The 19,226-nt window shown below is 45.3% G+C and overlaps 1 protein-coding gene across 1 annotated transcript in view; it reads left to right on the top strand.

The window, feature by feature from the left end:
- nup42 (nucleoporin 42) overlaps positions 1-19,226 on the top strand; it is a 55,663-nt gene that overhangs the window by 1,119 nt on the left and 35,318 nt on the right. The window lies entirely within an intron of this gene.

Here is a 19,226-nt window from a genome sequence, read left to right on the forward strand (position 1 = left end):
TTTTTTGCCACAAAGCCGGTGTGTACAGTCCAGGTGAGATTATCGGTGATGTGTATACCGAGGAATTTGAAACTACTCACCCTCACAACTGCAGACCCACTGATGTTGATCGGGCCGAGCCTGTCTCCGTTCCTCGTGTAATCCACTATCACCTCTTTTGTTTTTGGACATTGAGGGAGAGGTTATCTTGGCACCACTGTGTCAGAGTGTCAACCTCTCCTCTGTAGGTTGTCTCATCACTGGGCCAGAGGGGCAGAGGTGAGGGAGCCCATCCTTACCTCCTGTCAGCAATGCAATAGGAAGTCCAGGATCCAGCTGCACAAGGTGGGAGCAGGCCGAGGTCTCTGAGCTTCCTGTCAAGTCTGGAGGGAATTATGGTGTTGAAGGCTGAACTGTAGTCCAGGAACAGTATTCTAACATAAGCCTCCCTCTTCTCCAGGTGAGTGAGGATGCGGTGCAGGGCTGTGGCTATGGCTTCATTGGTAGACAGGTTCTGTCGGTAGGCGAATTGTAGGGGTCCTGTGTGGCGGGTAGTGTACTGCAGATGTAGTCTTTAACCAGCCTCTAATTGAGGTGAGTGCGACAGGGCACCAATCGTTCAGGCATGCTACTTGGGGTTTCTTAGATATAAAGACAATGTTGGATGATTTGAAACAGGAGGGCACTACACAGTGGGACAGGGAATGATTAAAACTGTCCATAACACACCAGCCAGCTGTTCCGCACTCTCTTTGACTACGTGCCCTGGGACGCCGTTCGGCCCCGCTGCATTGCGCTGTTGACACGTTCGGATGTTCAACGTACCTCAGCCTCGGAGATGACCAAGGAGCAGGTCTCGTCACTGGCTTTCCTTGGGGATTGAGTCCTATCAACCTCGAAGAGCGTAAACAACATTTAGCTTGTTCGGGAGCGAGGCAGCAATGTTGGCTGTATTGCGCCATTTCCTCTAGAAGTCCATGATGGTGTGCAGTCCTTGTCATACTCTGCGTGTGTCATTGTCGCAGAACTGTGACTGGATTTTGTCCCTGTGTTGCCATTTTGCCACCTTAATGGCTCTACGTAAATCGTAGTGGCATCTCTTGAGCTCCCATAGAAGTAATGAAGGCAGGGAGGCTCAGAAACTGACCATAAAATATAGGAATAGAAATAAGCCATTTGACCATCAAGTCTGTTCCGCTATTTCATTATGGCTAGTTCAATTTTCCTCTCAGCCCCAATCTCCTGTCTTCTCCCCATATCCCTTCATTCCCTGACCAATCAAGAATCGATCAACCTCTGCCTTAAATATACATAAAAAAAAACTTGGCTTCCATACCTGCCTATGGTGAAGAATTCCACAGATTCACCACCCTCTGACTAAAGAAATTCCTCTTCATGAGAGACAATAGATTATAAAGAAATAAATGTAGGAATATGACTGATGGGAATGCCCTGAGAGGTGGTAAATGATTTTCTCTTTCCTTGGAAGTATGGAAGTTCTGGTTAATAAAGTTATGATCTTTAGACTCCATGCCTCAATATGAACATCTGTTAGTGATCCTAACTTGGAAAACACATGACTATGCAGAGAAGATTAACAACCATGAGCTTGTTAAAAAGGCACTACAGTCTTGTTCATTAGAAGTGGGATTATTTGTGAGTGTCCATCTTAAGAAAATGGCTGTCACGCGAGAGTTAATACTAGAAAAATGTTTAGAGACTTAAACAATCTTGAAAAATTGCCTATCTATCTAAAGCCAGGCTGGAAATATTAGTTGTCCAACAGAAGGAAGTACAACTCATGACATTACATTTGGACTTGAGAATTATGACCAACATCTTCCTGAAACAAGTCATGAGTCATGTATAATTGATTTACAACAAGGTAATTCTGCAGTAGGCTAGGTGATCGTCTCTGTGGGTGCTGAGCCTAAAGAAAGGTGTCTCTGTCTCCTAGCTACCTTCAGCATTATATAATAGGTGGAAAGCACAGGATTTGTTGGTTAGTATTGTGGAAGACCAGAGAGATGCCATGTCCATAGTACAACACAACAGATGGGGAGTGATAGGGTCTAACTTAACTGGATCATGAAAACCGTTCAGATGCAGCCAATCAGTTGTTTGGCGGGCCTGCAGGTAGGGGAGAAGTATTTGGTGGGCAGAGGTTGCAGAAATTATTTAGCAGGCAAGAGGGGTAAGTATTTGGTGGGCAGAGGTTGCAGAAATTATTTAGCGGACAAGAGGGGTGAGTATTTTGTTGGCAGGGGTGAAAAGGAAGAGCGGTGGCAATGTTTGAAAAAACATGGTCTCAGGAAGGCAGCAAATTAAAGGAAACACTTCAGTCTCATTGTCTTGGCAGAAGTCCAGTCTGATTTTACAGCATTCAGATGGGACAATGTGGCAGATAGACTTGTGTCCATCCATTGGCAGCCAATTCACAAGCCAAAGGCCGGTTGGCCAGATTTGACATCACTGAGTTGATGATCATTAAATAATCAGCCATGCTTCATAGGAACACACAAAATGCTGGAGGAACTTAGTGAATCAGGCAGCATCTGTGGAGGGAAATGTACAGTCAACATCATGAGTTGAGACCCTTCAGGACTGGCAGCAAAAGAGATCTCGTCCTGGAGGCTGTCAGGGCGGGAAGAGGATTTGGAGTTGGTGGGGACCACAGCTGAGCTTCTGATCCTTCCTGGACGTAAGGAAGGAGAAGAACTGGTGTTTGAAGGTGTGGATGTAGCAGAGGATGAAGTGTTGGGGGTGTCTGTGGTAGGTGCTGGAGAGTGAGGCCTGGAGCGGTGGAAGAGGGAGAGGGCCTGGAGGTATTGGATGATGAAGGGGAGGAAAGTGTGTAGAATATGGAGGGAGAAGCAATGCTTGGGCCAAACGTGGTGGTCTGGAAATGGAGCTGGAAGACACATGACACACCATGACAGCAAAGACAAGTTCACAGGAAGGGCATGTGGCTATTGTAGCGAGTGTGGGTGGACACATGGTCAGAGAGCCAGAGAACAGCAGAAATCACGGAAGGTCAGAGGTGAAAGAGGATGTCTCAGTACACTCATTGAAGACAGGAAGAAAATTTCAAGGTAAGTACACCCCGAAAGCACTTCTCAGTGGAGACACAAAGATACTGCAGATGCTGGAATTCTCCAGCAGCATACCAAGGAGACGGGTGAACCCAGCGGCTCAGGCAGCATCTATGAAGGAAATTGAGTTGACTTTATTTCTTGCATCCTTCACAAATGTGAGGAGTAAAAATCTTTACGTCACGTCTCTGTCTGAATGTGCAATCATAGTAATTTATAATAATTTATAATAAATAGAATAGTCAGTGTAACAAAGAGTACACTCAAGTCAGCGTGAGTTAATCAGTCTGATGGCCTGGTGGAAGAAGGCTGTTGGTCCTGGCTTTTATGCTGCAATACTGTTTCCTTGATGGTAGCAGCTGGAATAGATTGAGGTTGGGGTGACTTGGGTCCCCAATGATTCTACAGGCCCTTTTTACACACCTGTCCTTGTAAATGTCCTGAATCATGGAAAATTCAGAACTGCAGATGCGCTGGGCTGTCCACACCACTCTCTGCAGAGTCCTGTGATTGAGAGAGGTACAGTTCCCATACCAGGCAGTCATACAACCAGTCAGGATGCTCTCAATTGTGCCCCTGTAGAAAGTTCTTAGGATCTGGGGGCCTATACCAGACTTCCTCAACCGTCTGAGGTGAAAGAGGTACTGTTGTACCTTTTTCACCACACAGCTGGTGTGTACAGACCACATGAGGTCCTCGGTGATGTGGATGTCAAGGAACTTAAAGCTGTTTACCCTCTCAACCCCAGACCCATTGATGTTAATAGGGGTTAACCTCCTATAATCCACAACCAGCTCCTTTGTTTTTGCGACATTCAGGGAGAGGTTGTTTTCTTGACACCACTGTGTCAGAGAAATGACTTCTTCCCTGTAGGCCACCTCGCTATTGTTTGAGATTAGGCCAATCAATGCAGTGTTGTTGGCAAATTTAACTAGCAGATTAGAGCTGTGAGTGGCAACACAGTCATGGGTATACAGGAAGTAAAGGAGGGGACTCAGTACACAGCCCTGAGATGCTCCTGTGTTGAGAGTCAGACGGGTGGGTGTGAGGGAGCCCACTCTTACCACCAGTTGGTGATCTGTCAGGAAGTCCAGGATCCAGCTGCATGAGGCAGGGTCAAGGCCGAGGTCTCTGAGCTTTTTGTTGAGCCTGGATAGAACTATGGTGTTGAATGCTGAACTGTAGTCCAAGAACAGCATTCTCACAAGCATTCATCTTCTTCAGATGTGTAAGGACGGTATGTAGAGCAATGACTATTATGTCATCTGTTGATTGGTTGTGTCGGTAGGCAAATTGTAGGGGGTCCCTTTTGGGTCAGTCGACCTATTGGGTCAGGACCCTTCATCAGGACTGCACTTCCTAGCAGATGATTTTGTACATTTCTCCAGGTTTGATCACCAAATGTCACCTCTCATTCAGCGTGAAATAGTGGCAAGCAGAGAATGCTGTGAAGGGAGCCAAGGATCTATGAAAAAGGCGAGGTCATCACTAGTTGAGCATCCTAGCCTTGTGCAAAACACAACATCAAAGATGAGGGAGTCTCTGCAGAGACTTGTATAGATGCAAAGATACTGTGAGCAAATGAAAGTCTGCTAGAGCCATAGGTGTAAAGCAAAGTGTGGGAGGATGACATAGATAGACACAGTAGGCAAACACTCTATTGCCTAAGGTCTGTGGCCACCAGGAAGAAACAGTGAAGTTGCATTAGGTACGGTGTGGTGGTGACTGGATGCATACCTCTGATCGTAAGAGGTCATGAAAGAGAAGGGTGGCTCATCTCAGAATGAATGTATTTGATGGAAGAGGCTGAACGTCAGAGTGCAACAAAAACCAATCAGGGAACCTGAAACACCATGTCTGGGACTTGAAGCACAGAATGAATGGGGTGTCTGGGAGAAATTACCTAAGGTTACCCATAGCCCTCTATTTTTCTAAGCTCCATGTACCTATCCAGGAGTCTGTTAAAAGACCCTGTCATATCTGCCTCCACCACTGTCTCTGGCTGCCCATTCCACGCACCCAATACTCTGCATTTAAAAAAAACCAACTTGCCGTTAACATCTCCTCTGTACCTTCTTCCAAGCACCTTAAAACTGTGCTCTCTCGTGTTAGCCATTTCAGTCCTGGGGGAAAAAGCCTCTGACTATCCACAAGATCGATGCCTCTCATCAACTTATACACCTCTATCGGGTCACCTCTCATCCTCCGTCACTCCAAGGAGAAAAGGCCAAGTTCACTCAACCTATTCTCATGAGTCATGCTCCCCAATCCAGGCAACATCATTTTAAATCTCCTCTGCACCCTTTCTATGGCTTCCACATCCGTCCTGTGCTGAGGTGACCAGAACTGAGTGCAGTACTCCAAGTGGGGCCTGACGAGGGTCCTATATAGCTGCAACATTACCTCTTGACTCTTAAACTCAAACCCACAGTTGATGATGACCAGTGCACCATACGCCTTCTTAACCACAGAGTCAACTTGCACAGCAGCTTTGAGTATCCTATCAACTCAGATCCCAAGATCCCTCTGATCCTCCTCACTGCCAAGACTCTTGCCATTAATACTATATACTGCCATCATGTTTGACCTACGAAAATGAACCAGCTCACACTTATCTGGGTTGAACATCATCTGCCACTTCTCAGCCCAGTCTTGCATCCTATCGGTGTCCCGCTGTAACCTCGGCCAGGCCTCCACACTATCCACAACACCCCCAACCTTTGTGTCATCAGCAAATTTACTAACCCATCCCTCCACTTCGTCATCCAGGTCATTTATAAAAATCACAAAGAGAAGGGGTCCCAGAACAGATCCCTGAGGCACACCACTGGTGACCGACCTCCATGCAGAATATGACCCTCTACAACCACTCTTTGCCTTCTGTGGGCAAGCCAATTCTGGATCCACAATGCAAGGTCTCCTTGGATCCCATGCCTCCTTACTTTCTCAATAAGCCTTGCATGGGGTACCTTATCAAATGCCTTGCTGAAATCCATATACACTACATCTACTGCTCTTCCTTGTGTTTAGTCACGTCCTCAAAAAATTCAATCAGGCTCGTAAGGCATGACCTGCCTTTGACAAAGCCATGCTGACTATTCCTAATCATATCATGCCTCTCCAAATGTTCATAAATCCTGCCTCTCAGGATCTTCTCCATCAACTTACCAACTACTGAAGTAAGACTCACTGGTCTATAATTTCCTGGGCTATCCCTACTCCCTTTCTTGAATAAGGGAACAACATCTGCAACCCTCCAATCCTCCGGAACCTCTCTCGTCCCCATTGATGATGCAAAGATCATTGCTAGAGGCTCAGCAATCTCCTCCCTTACCTCCCACAGTAGCCTGGGTACACCTCATCCGGTCCCGGTGACCTATCCAACTTGATGCTTTCCAAAAACTCCAGCACATCTTCTTTCTTAATATCTACATGCTCAAGCTTTTCAGTCTGCTGCAAGTCATCACTATGATCACCAAGATCCTCTTCCATAGTGAATACTGAAGCAAAGTATTCATTAAGTATCTCTGCTATCTCCTCCGGTTCCATGCACACTTTTCCACTGTCACACTGTTGTTAGATCAGCCTTGACTATATTAAATGGTGGAGGAATCCAAAGTCCTCAGAGATCCACTATTCCTAATTCACATCGAGTAGCTTCCAGTCAGGATGTTGCCCTTCATTGCAAGCTGATCTTCTATTTATTGAAAGCAAAAATAAACAAATTCAAATCATCAATGGATTGAACTGAGATTGGGCTGCAGTGGTCAATGAGAAATACTATGAAAGCTTGTAGCAGGATCTGGACCAGCTGGAAAAATGGTAGATGGCATATAATGCAGACCTGTGTGAGGTGTTGAACTTTGGGAGTACAAAGCAGGGTAGGATTTACAGCTAATGGTAGGACCTGCACAGTGAACAACAGGGCATTTAGGAATGCAGTAGAATAGAGGAACCTGGGGATACAAATCTATAATGCTTTGAAAGTAGTTCCACAGGGAGACAGTGTTGTAAAGAGAGCTTTTAGCACACTGGCCTTTATAAATCAATGTTTTGAATACAGGAACAAAAACAACAGGAATTCTGCAGATGCTGGAAATTCAAGCAACACACATCAAAGTTGCTGGTGAACGCAGCAGGCCAGGCAGCATCTGTAGGAAGAGGTGCAGTCGACGTTTCAGGCCGAGACTAACCTGACGAAGGGTCTCGGCCTGAAACGTCGACTGCACCTCTTCCTACAGATGCTGCCTGGCCTGCTGCGTTCACCAGCAACTTTGATGTGTGTTGTTTTGAATACAGGAGTTGGGATGTTCTGTTGAAATCATATAAGACGTTGGTGAGGCCTAATTGGGAGTTTCGGGTGCAGTTCTGGTTATCTACCTACAGGGAAGACCATAAGATATAGGAACAGAATTAGGCCATTTGGCCCATCGAGCCTGCTGTGCCATTTCATCATGGCTGATCCATTTTCCCTCTCAGCACCTTTTTCCTGTCTCTGCCATATTCCTTCATGCCCGGACAAATCAAAAATCTTACCAACCTGTTAAGTATACACACAAACTCTGCCTCCAAAGTTGCCTGTGGGATGAATTCCACAGATTCACAACTCTGGCTAAAGAAGTTCCTCATCTCCATTCTAAAAGGAGGCCCCTCTATTTTGAGGCTGTGTTCTCTAGTCTTAGATTCTCCCACCATAGGAAGCATCCTCTCCTATCAGTGCCTTTCACCATTCGATGGGTTTAAATGAGGTCACCCCTTTATTCTTCTGAATTTTAGTCAATACAGCCCAGAGCAATAAAACGCTCTTCATTTGACAAGCTGTTCGATCCTCAAATCATTTTCATAAACCTCCTTTGAGCCCCCTCCAGCACATCCTTTCTAAAATAAGGGGCCCAAAACTGCTCACAATACTCCAAGTGAAGCCTCACCAGTGCTTTATGAAGTCTCAACATTACATTCTTGCCTTTATATTCTAGTCCTCCTTGAAATGAATGCTAACATCGTGTTTGCCTTCCTCACCACAAACTCGACCTGCAAATTAACCTTTAGGGAATCCTGCAGAAAGACTCCCAAGTCCGTTTGCGCCTCAGATTTTTGTATTTCCTCTCCATTTAGAAAATTGTGAACCCTTTCATATCTCCTACCCAAGTGCATGACCATACACTTCCTGACACTGTATTCCACTGCCACTCCTTTGCCCATTCTCCTAATCTATCTAAGTCTTCTGTAGCCTCTCTACTTCCTCAAAACTACCTGCCCCTCCACCTATCTTCGTATCGTCTGCAAACTTTGCAACAAAGCCGTCAATTCCATCATCATTGACAGATAACGTAAAAAGAATCTGTTCCACCACAGACCCCTGAGGAACACAACTGATCACCTTTAGCCAACCAGAAAATACTCCCTTTATTCCCATTCTCTGCCTCCTGCCAATCAGCCACAGCTTTATCTATGTTAGAATGCCACGGGCTTGTAGCTTAATGAGCAGCTTGTCAAAGGCCTTGTGGAAATCCAAGTAGACAACATCAACTCATTCTGATTTGTCTATCCTGCTTGTTATTTCTGCAAAGAATTGCAACAGATTTGTCAGGCATGATTTTCCTTGAGGAAACCATTCTGACTGCAGCCTATTTTATCACGTTTCTCCCAAGTGCCCCAAAACCACATCCTTAACAATTGACTCCGAACAACTTACCAACCACTGAGGTCAGGCTAACAGGCCATAATTTTCTTTCTTCTGCCTCTCTCCCTTGAAGAGTGGAGTGACATTTACAATTTACCAGACTTCTATCCAGGTGGCTAATCTACCTTCAGACCTTTCAGTTTTCCAAGAACCTTCTCCCTCATAATGGTAACATCACACACTTCATGACCCCTGACGCCTGGAACTTCCAATATACTGCTCGTGCCTTTCACAGTGAGGACTGGTGCAAAATGCATACTAAGTTTGTCCGCCATTTCCTTGTTCCCATTACTACTGCTCCCGCTTTGTTTTCCAGCGGTGACTCTCAAATCTCTTTTATACTTAATGTATCTGAAGAAACTTTTGGTATTCTCTTTAATATTATTGGCTAGCTTACTTTCATATTCTATTGTTTCCTTCCTAATGACTTTTTTAGTTGTCTTCTGTTGGTTTTTAAAAGCTTCCCAATCCTCAAACTTCCCACTAATTTTTGCTCTATTATATACCCTCTCTGTAGCTTTTATGTTGGCTTTGACTTCTCTTATTTGTCATAATTGTGTCCTCTTCCTTTCAGAATTCTCCTTCCTGTGCCTTCCAAATTGGTTCCAGAAATTTCAGCCATTGTTGCTCTGTTATCATCCCTGACAGTGTTGTTTTCCAATCAATTCTGGCTAACTCCTCTCTTAAGCCTCTGTAATACTGATACATCTGACTTTAGCTTCTCCTTCTCAAATTTCAGGGTGAATTCGATCATGTTTTGATCACTTGCCCCAAAGGCTTCTTTTACCTTAAGCTCTCTAATCAATTGTGGTTTATTGCATAACATCCAATCCAGAATAGCTGATCTCCTAGTGGGCTCCACCAAAAGCTGCTCTTAGAAAGCTATCTTGTAGGCATTCTAGAAATTCCCCTTCTTGGAATCCAGCAGCAACCTCATTTTTCCCAGACTACCTGCATATTGAAATTCTTCATGACTATTGTATCATTGCTGTTTTGACAAGCATTTTCTATCTCCAGTTGTAATTTGTAGACTACCTCTTTGCTACTCTTTGGGGGTCTGTATACAACTCCCACCAAGGTCTTTTTACCCTTGCAGTTCCTTGGCTCTATCACAACGATTCAAAGCCTTCTGACCCTTTGCCACCTCTTTCTAACGATTTGATTTCACTTTTTACCAACAGAACTATGCCAACACTCTGCCTTCCTGCTTGTCCTTTTGATACAATATGTATCCTTAGACATTATAGCTGGGAGCTTAATCTTCTTTCAGCTGTGACTCAGTGATGCCTGCAACATCATACATGCCAATCTGTAACTATGCTACACTTAATCATTCTTATTCTATATACTGCTTATATTCAAATATAGCACCTTCAGTTCTCTAATCGCCCTTTTTGATTTTGTCCACCTTTTACGTTGCAACTCATCCTGTTGACTGCAATTTTGCCCTACTGTTGATAAAGTTTAAGGGAATTGGGGGATTCTCAGACTCCTGTAAATAATGGATTAAGTACAGACTATGTCTGTGTATTTTGTGAGTAACTGCAGTGTGTTTGAATAATGTCTCACAGCTGCTTCTTTGGAGCAAGTTAAGGGTTAAGCCCTGCCTCCCTTATAACCCCCCACCTTAAATTCCTCCATATATCTGTCTAGTAGTCTCTTAAATTTCACTAGTGTATCTGCCTCCACCACTGACTCAGGCAGTGTGTTCCACGCACCAACCACTCTCTGAGTAAAAAACCTTCCTCTAATATCCCCCTTGAACTTCCCACCCCTTACCTTAAAGCCATGTCCTCTTGTATTGAGCAGTGGTGCCCAGGGAAAGAGGTGCTGGCTGTCCACTCTATCTATTCCTCTTATTGTACACCTCTATCATGTCTCCTCTCATCCTCCTTCTCTCCAAAGAGTAAAGCCCTAGCTCCCTTAATCTCTGATCGTAATGCATACTCTCTAAACCAGGCAGCATCCTGGTAAATCTCCTCTGTACCCTTTCCAATGTTTCCACATCCTTCCTATAGTGAGGTGACCAGAACTGGACACAGTACTCCAAGTGTGGCCGAACCAGCGTTTTATAGAGCTGCATCATTACAATAGACAATAGGTGCAGGAGTAGGCCATTCGGCCCTTCGAGCCAGCACCGCCATTCACTGTGATCATGGTTGATCATCCACAATCAGTATCCAGTTCCTGCCTTCTCCCCATATCCCTTGACTCCACTATCTTTAAAAACTCTATCTAACTTTTTCTTGAAAGCATCCAGAGAATTGGCCTCCACTGCCTTCTGGGGCAGAGCATTCCACAGATCCACAACTCTCTGGGTGAGAAAGTTTTTCCTGAACTCCGTTCTAAATGGCCCACCCCTTATTCTTAAACTGTGGCCTCCGGTTCTGGACTCCCCCAACATGGCGAACATGTTTCCTGCTTCTAGCGTGTCCAATCCCTTAATAATATTATATGTTTCAATCAGATCCCCTCTCAGCCTTCTAAATTCCAGTCAATACAAGCCCAGTCGCTCCAATCTTTCAACATATGATAGTCTTGCCATCCCGGGAATTAACCTTGTGAACCTACACTGCACTCCCTCAATAGCAAGAATGTCCTTCCTCAAATTTGGAGACCAAAACTCACACAATACTCTAGGTGTGGTCTCACCAGGGCCCTGTACAGCTGCAGAAGGACCTCTTTGCTCCTATACTCAACTCCTCTTGTTATAAAGGCCAGCATGCCATTAGCTTTCTTCACTGCCTGCTGTACCTGCATGCTTACTCTCAGTGACTGATGAACAAGGACACCTAGATCTCGTTGTACTTCCCCTTTTCCTAACTTGACACCATTCAGATTGTAACCTGCCTTCATGTTCTTGCCACCAAAGTGGATAACCTCAAATTTATCCACATTAAACTGCATCTGCCCACTCACCCAACCTGTCCAAGTCACCCTGCATTCTCATAACATCCTCCTCATATTTCACACTGTCACCCAGCTTTGTGTCATCTGCAAATTCGCTAATGTTACTTTTAATCCTTTCATCTAAATCATTAATGTATATTGTAAATAAGCTGCGGTCCCAGCATCGAGCCTTGCAGTAACCTATTAGTTACTGCCTGCCATTCTGAAAAGGACCCGTTAATCCCTACTCTTTGTTTCCTGTCTGCCAACCAATTTTCTATCTATGTCAGCACCCTACCCCGAATACCCTGTGCTCCAATTTTGCCCACTAATCTCCTACGTGGGACCTTATCAAAGACTTTCTGAAGTCCAGGGTCACTACATCCACTGGCTCTCCCCTGTCCATTTTCATAGTTACATCCTCAAAAAATTCTAGAAGATTAGTCAAGCATGATTTCCCCTTCGTAAATCCATGCTGACTCGGACCGATCCTGTTACTGCTATCCAAATATGCCACTATTACATCTTTTATAATTGATTCCAGCATCTTTCCCACCACTGATGTCAGGCTAACTGGTCTATAATTCCCTGTTTTTTCTCTCTCCCTCCTTTCTTAAAAAGTGGGATAACATTAGCTACCCTCCAATCCACAGGAACTGATCCTGAATCTATAGAACATTGGAAAATGATTACCAATGCGTCCACGGTTTCTAGAGCCACCTCCTTAAGTACCCTGGGATGCAGACCATCAGGTCCCGGGGACTTATCAGCCTTCAGTCCCATCAGTCTATCCAGCACCATTTTCTGCTAATGCAAATTTCCTTCAGTTCCTCCGTTACCCTAGGTCCTTTGGCCACTATTACATCTGGGAGATTGTTTGTGTCTTCCCTAGTGAAGACAGATCCAAAGTACCTGTTCAACTCCTTTGCCATTTCTTTGTTCCCCATAATAAATTCACCCGTTTCTGTCTTCAAGGGCCCAACTTTGGTCTTAACTAATTTTTTCCTCTTCACATACTTAAAGAAGCTTTTACTATCCTCCTTTATAGTCTTGGCTAGCTTACCTTCGTACCTCACCTTTTCTCGCCGTATTGCCTCTTTAGTTATCTTCTGTTGCTCTTTAAAAGTTTCCCAATCCTCTGGCTTCCCGCTCATTTTTGCTATGTTATACTTCTGTTTTATTTTTTATACTGTTCTTGACTTCCCTTGTCAGCCACGGTCGCTCCTTACTCTTGTTAGAATCTTTCTTCCTCTTTGGAATGAACTGATCCTACACCTTCTGTATTATTCCCAGAAATACCTGCCATTGTTGTTCCACTGTCATCCCTGCTGGGGTATCTTTCCAGTCAACTTTGGCCAGCTCCTCCCTCATGGCTCCATAGTCCCTTTTGTTGTACTGTAATACCGACACTTCCGATTTTTCCCTTCTCCCTCTCAAATTGTAGATTAAAACTTATCATATTATGGTCACTACCTCCTAATGGTTCCTTCACCTCGTTCCCTTAATAAATCCGGTTCATTACACAACAGTAGATCCAGAATTACCTTCTGCCTGGTAGGTTCCAGTACAAGCTGCTCTAAGAATCCATCTCGGAGGCACTCCACAAACTCCCTTTCTTGGGGTCCAGCACCAACTTGATTCCTCCAGTCTGCCTGCGTGTTGAAATCCCCCATAACAACCGTAGTGTTACCTTTGCGACATGCCAATTTTAACTCTTGATTCAACTTGCACCCGACATCCAGACTACTGTTTGGGGGCCTGTAGATAACTCCCATTAGGGTCTTTTTGCCCTTACAATTTCTCAGTTCCATGCATACTGACTCTACATCTCCTGATTCTTTGTCACCTCTTGCAAGGGACTGAATTTCATTCCTCACCAACAGAGCCACTCCACCCCCTCTGCCCACCTGTCTCGCAACTCTTAAACTCTATCCCTCGACTTATGAAAGCGAACACTCAGTAAACTTTCTTAACTACCCTATCTACTTGTGAGGCAACTTTCAGGGATCTGTGGACATATACCCCCAGATCCCTCTACTCCTCCACACTACCAAGTATCCTGCCATTTACTTTGTCCTCTGCCTTGGAGTTTGTCCTTCCAAAGTGTACCACCTCACACTTCTCCAGGTTGAACTCCATCTGCCACTTCTCAGCCCACTTCTGCATCCTATCAATGTCTCTCTGCAATCTTCGACAATCCTCTACACTATCCACAACACCACCAACCTTTGTGTCGTCTGCAAACTTGCCAACTCACCCTTCTACCCCCTCATCCAGGTCGTTAATAAAAATCATGAAAAGTAGAGGTCCCAGAACAGATCCTTGTGGGACACCACTAGTCACAACCCTCCAATCTGAATGTACTCCCTCCACCACGACCCTCTGCTTTCTAGAGGCAAGCCAATTCTGAATCCACCTGGCCAAACTTCCCTAGATCCCATGCCTTCTGACTTTCTGAATAAGTCTACTGTGTGGAACCTCGTCAAGTCCATGCAGATCACATTCACTGCACTACCCTCATCCATATGCCTGGTCACCTCCTCAAAGAACTCTATCAGGCTTGTTAGACATGATCTGCCCTTCACAAAGCCATGCTGACTGTCCCTGATCAAAATGCCCATAGATCCTATCTCTAAGAATCTTTTCCAATATCTTTCCCACCACAGACGTAAGGCTCACTGGTCTATAATTACCCGGACTATCCCCACTACTTTTTTTGTACAAGGGGACAACATTTGCCTCCTTCCAATCCTCCGGTACCATTCCCATGGACAACGAGGACATAAAGATCCTAGCCAGAGGCTCAGCAATCTCTTCCCTTGCCTCGTGGAGCAGCCTGGGGAATATTCTGTCAGGCCCCGGGGACTTAACCGTCCTAATGTATTTTAACAACTCCAACACCTCCTCTCCCTTAATATCAACGTGCTCCAGAACATCAACCTCACTCATATTGTCCTCACCGTAGAAACATACAAACATAGGAAATAGGTGCAGGAGTAGGCCATCTGGCCCTTCGAGCCTGCAACGCCATTCAGTATGATCATGGCTGGTCATCCAACCCAGAACCCTGTACCAGCCTTCCCTCCATACCCCCTGATCCCTTTAGCCACAAGGGCCATATCTAACTCCCTCTTAAATATAGCCAATGAACTGGCCTCAACTGTTTCCTGTGGGAGAGAATTCCACAGATTGACCACTCTGAAGAAGTTTTTCCTAATCTTGGTCCTAAAAGGCTCCCCCTTTATCCTCAAACTGTGACCCCTCGTTCTGGACTTCCCCAACATCGGGAACAGTCTTCCTGCATCTAGTCTGTCCAATCCCTTTAGGATTTTATACGTTTCAATCAGATCCCCCCTCAATCTTCTAAATTCCAACGAGTATAAGCCTAGTCGATCCAGTCTTTCATCATATGAAAGTCCTGCCATCCCAGGAATCAATCTGGTGAACCTTCTTTGTACTCCCTCTATGGCAAGGATGTCTTTCCTCAGATTAGGGGACCAAAACTGCACACAATACTCCAGGTGTGGTCTCACCAAGGCCTTGTACAACTGCAGTAGTACCTCCCTGCTCCTGTACTCGAATCCTCTCGCTATGAATGCCAGCATACCATTCGCCTTTTTCACCACCTGCTGTACCTGCATGCCCACTTTCAATGACTGGTGTATAATGACACCCAGGCCTTGTTTCACCTCCCCTTTCCCTAATCGGCCACCATTCAGATAATAATCTGTTTTCCTGTTTTTGCCACCAAAGTGGATAACCTCACATTTATCCACATTAAATTGCATCTACCATGAATTTGCCCACTCACCTAACCTATCCAAGTCACCCTGCATCCTCTTAGCATCCTCCTCACAGCTAACATTGCCGCCCAGCTTCGTGTCATCCGCAAACTTGGAGATGCTGCATTTAATTCCCTCATCTAATTCATTAATATATATTGTAAACAACTGGGGTCCCAGCACTGAGCCTTGCCAATCTGAAAAGGTCCCGTTTATTCCCACTCTTTGCTTCCTGTCTGCCAACCAATTCTCTGTCCACATCAATACCTTACCCCCAATACTGTGTGCTTTAAGTTTGCACACTAATGTCCTGTGTGGGACCTTGTCAAAAGCCTTTTGAATATCCAAATATACCACATCCACTGGTTCTCCCCTATCCACTCTACTAGTTACATCCTCAAAAAATTCTATGAGATTCGTCAGACATGATTTTCCTTTCACAAATCCATGCTGACTTTGTCCGATAATTTCACCGCTTTCCAAATGTGCTGTTATCACATCTTTGATAACTGACTCTAGCATTTTCCCCACCACCGATGTTAGGCTAACCGGTCTACAATTCCCTGGTTTCTCTCTCCCTCCTTTTTTAAAAAGTGGGGTTACATTAGCCACCCTCCAATCCTCAGGAACTAGTCCAGAATCTAAAGAGTTTTGAAACATTATCCCTAATGCATCCACTATTTCTTGGGCTACTTCCTTAAGCACTCTGGGATGCAGACCATCTGGCCCTGGGGATTTATCTGCCTTCAATCCCTTCAATTTACCTAACACCACTTCCTTACTAACATGCATTTCCCTCAGTTCCTCCATCTCACTGGACCCTCTGTCCCCTACTATTTCCTGAAGATTATTTATGTCCTCCTTAGTGAAGACAGAACCAAAGTAGTTATTCAATTGGTCTGCCATGTCCCTGCTCCCCATAATCAATTCACCTGTTCTGTCTGTAGGGGACCTACATTTGTCTTAACCAATCTTTTTCTTTTCACATATCTATAAAGGCTTTTACAGTCAGTTTTTATGTTCCCTGCCAGTTTTTTTTCATAATCTTTTTGCCCCCTTCCTAATTAAGCCCTTTGTCCTCCTCTGCTGGACTCTGAATTTCTCCCAGTCCTCAGGTGAGCCACTTTTTCTGGCTAATTTGTATGCTTCTTCTTTGGAATTGATATTATCCCGAATTTTCCTTGTTAGCCACGGGTGCACTACCTTCCTTGATTTATTCTTTTGCCAAACTGGGATGAACAATTGTTGTAAACAACAGGAATTCTGCAGATGCTGGAAATTCAAGCAACACACATCAAAGTTGCTGGTGAACGCTGCAGGCCAGGCAGCATCTGTAGGAAGAGGTGCAGTCGACGTTTCAGGCCGAGACCCTTCGTCAGGACTAACTGAAGGAAGAGTGAGTAAGGGATTTGAAAGTTGGAGGGGGAGGGGGAGATCCAAAATGATAGGAGAAGACAGGAGGGGGAGGGATAGAGCCAGGAGCTGGACAGGTGATAGGCAAAAGGGGATACGAGAGGATCATGGGACAGGAGGTCCGGGAAGAAAGACGGGGGGGGGGGACCCAGAGGATGGGCAAGAGGTATATTCAGAGGGACAGAGGGAGAAAAAGGAGAGTGAGAGAAAGAATGTGTGTATAAAAATAAGTAACAGATGGGGTACGAGGAGGAGGTGGGGCGTTAGCGGAAGTTAGAGAAGTTGATGTTCATGCCATCAGGTTGGAGGCTACCCAGACGGAATATAAGGTGTTGTTCCTCCAACCTGAGTGTGGCTTCACCTTTACAGTAGAGGAGGCCGTGGATAGACATGTCAGAATGGGAATGGGATGTGGAATTAAAATGTGTGGCCGCTGGGAGATCCTGCTTTCTCTGGCGGACAGAGCGTAGATGTTCAGCAAAGCGGTCTCCCAGTCTGCGTCGGGTCTCGCCAATATATAAAAGGCCACATCGGGAGCACCGGACACAGTATATCACCCCAGTCGACTCACAGGTGAAGTGTTGCCTCACCTGGAAGGACTGTTTGGGGCCCTGAATGGTGGTAAGGGAGGAAGTGTAAGGGCATGTGTAGCACTTGTTCTGCTTACACGGATAAGTGCCAGGAGGGAGATCAGTGGGGAGGGATGGGGGGGACGAATGGACAAGGGAGTTGCGTAGGGAGCGATCCCTGCAGAATGCAGGGGGGGGGGGAGGGAAAGATGTGCTTAGTGGTGGGATCCCGTTGGAGGTGGCGGAAGTTACGGAGAATAATATGTTGGACCCGGAGGCTGGTGGGGTGGTAGGTGAGGACCAGGGGAACCCTATTCCTAATGGGGTGGCGGGAGGATGGAGTGAGAGCAGATGTACGTGAAATGGGGGAGATGCGTTTAAGAGCAGAGTTGATAGTGGAGGAAGGGAAGCCCCTTTCTTTAAAAAAGGAGGACATCTCCCTCGTCCTGGAATGAAAAGCCTCATCCTGAGAGCAGATGCGGCGGAGACGGAGGAATTGCGAGAAGGGGATGGCGTTTTTGCAAGAGACAGGGTGAGAAGAGGAATAGTCCAGATAGCTGTGAGAGTCAGTAGGCTTATAGTAGACATCCGTGGATAAGCTGTCTCCAGAGACAGAGACAGAAAGATCTAGAAAGGGGAGGGAGGTGTCGGAAATGGACCAGGTAAACTTGAGGGCAGGGTGAAAGTTGGAGGCAAAGTTAATAAAGTCAACGAGTTCTGCATGCATGCAGGAAGCAGCGCCAATGCAGTCGTCGATGTAGCGAAGGAAAAGTGGGGGACAGATAGCAGAATAGGCATGGAACATAGATTGTTCCACAAAGCCAACAAAAAGGCAGGCATAGCTTGGACCCATACGGGTGCCCATAGCTACACCTTTAGTTTGGAGGAAGTGGGAGGAGCCAAAGGAGAAATTATTAAGAGTAAGGACTAATTCCGCTAGACAGAGCAGAGTGGTGGTAGAGGGAAACTGATTAGGTCTGGAATCCAAAAAGAAGCGTAAAGTTGTTGTAGTTCATCCATGCGATCTTTAAATGCTTGCCATTGCATATCCACCGTCAACCCTTTAAGTGTCATTTGCCAGTCTATCTTAGCTAATTCACGTCTCATACCTGCAAAGTTACCCTTCTTTAAGTTCAGAACCTTTGTTTCTGAATTAACAATGTCACTCTCCATCTTAATGAAGAATTCCACCATATTATGGTCACTCTTACCCAAGGGGCCTCTCACGACAAGATTGCTAATTAACCCTTCCTCATTGCTCAATACCCAGTCTAGAATAGCCTGCTCTCTAGCTGGTTCCTCAACATGTTGGTTCAAAAAACCATCCCGCATACATTCCAAGAAATCCTCTTCCTCAGCACCCTTACCAATTTGGTTCACCCAATCTACATGTAGATTGAAGTCACCCATTATAACTGCTGTTCCTTTATTGCACACATTTCTAATTTCCTGTTTAATACCATCCCCAACCTCACTACTACTGTTAGGTGGCCTGTACACAACTCCCACCAGCGTTTTCTGCCCCTTAGTGTTATGCAGCTCTACCCATATCGATTCCACATCCTCCCGGCTAATGTCCTTCCTTTCTATTGCGTTAATCTCCTTTCTAACCAGCAATGCTACCCCACCTCCTTTTCTTTCATGTCTATCCCTCCTGAATATTGAATATCCCTGAATGTTGAGCTCCCATCCTTGGTAACCCTGGAGCCATGTCTCTGTGATCCCAACTATATCATAATCATTAATAACAATCTGCACTTTCAATTCATCCACCTTGTTACGAATGATCCTTGCATTGACACACAAAGCCTTCAGGCTC

The sequence above is a fragment of the Mobula birostris genome, chromosome 19 (assembly GCF_030028105.1).
Source record: "Mobula birostris isolate sMobBir1 chromosome 19, sMobBir1.hap1, whole genome shotgun sequence".
Taxonomy (NCBI): Eukaryota; Metazoa; Chordata; class Chondrichthyes; order Myliobatiformes; family Myliobatidae; genus Mobula; species Mobula birostris.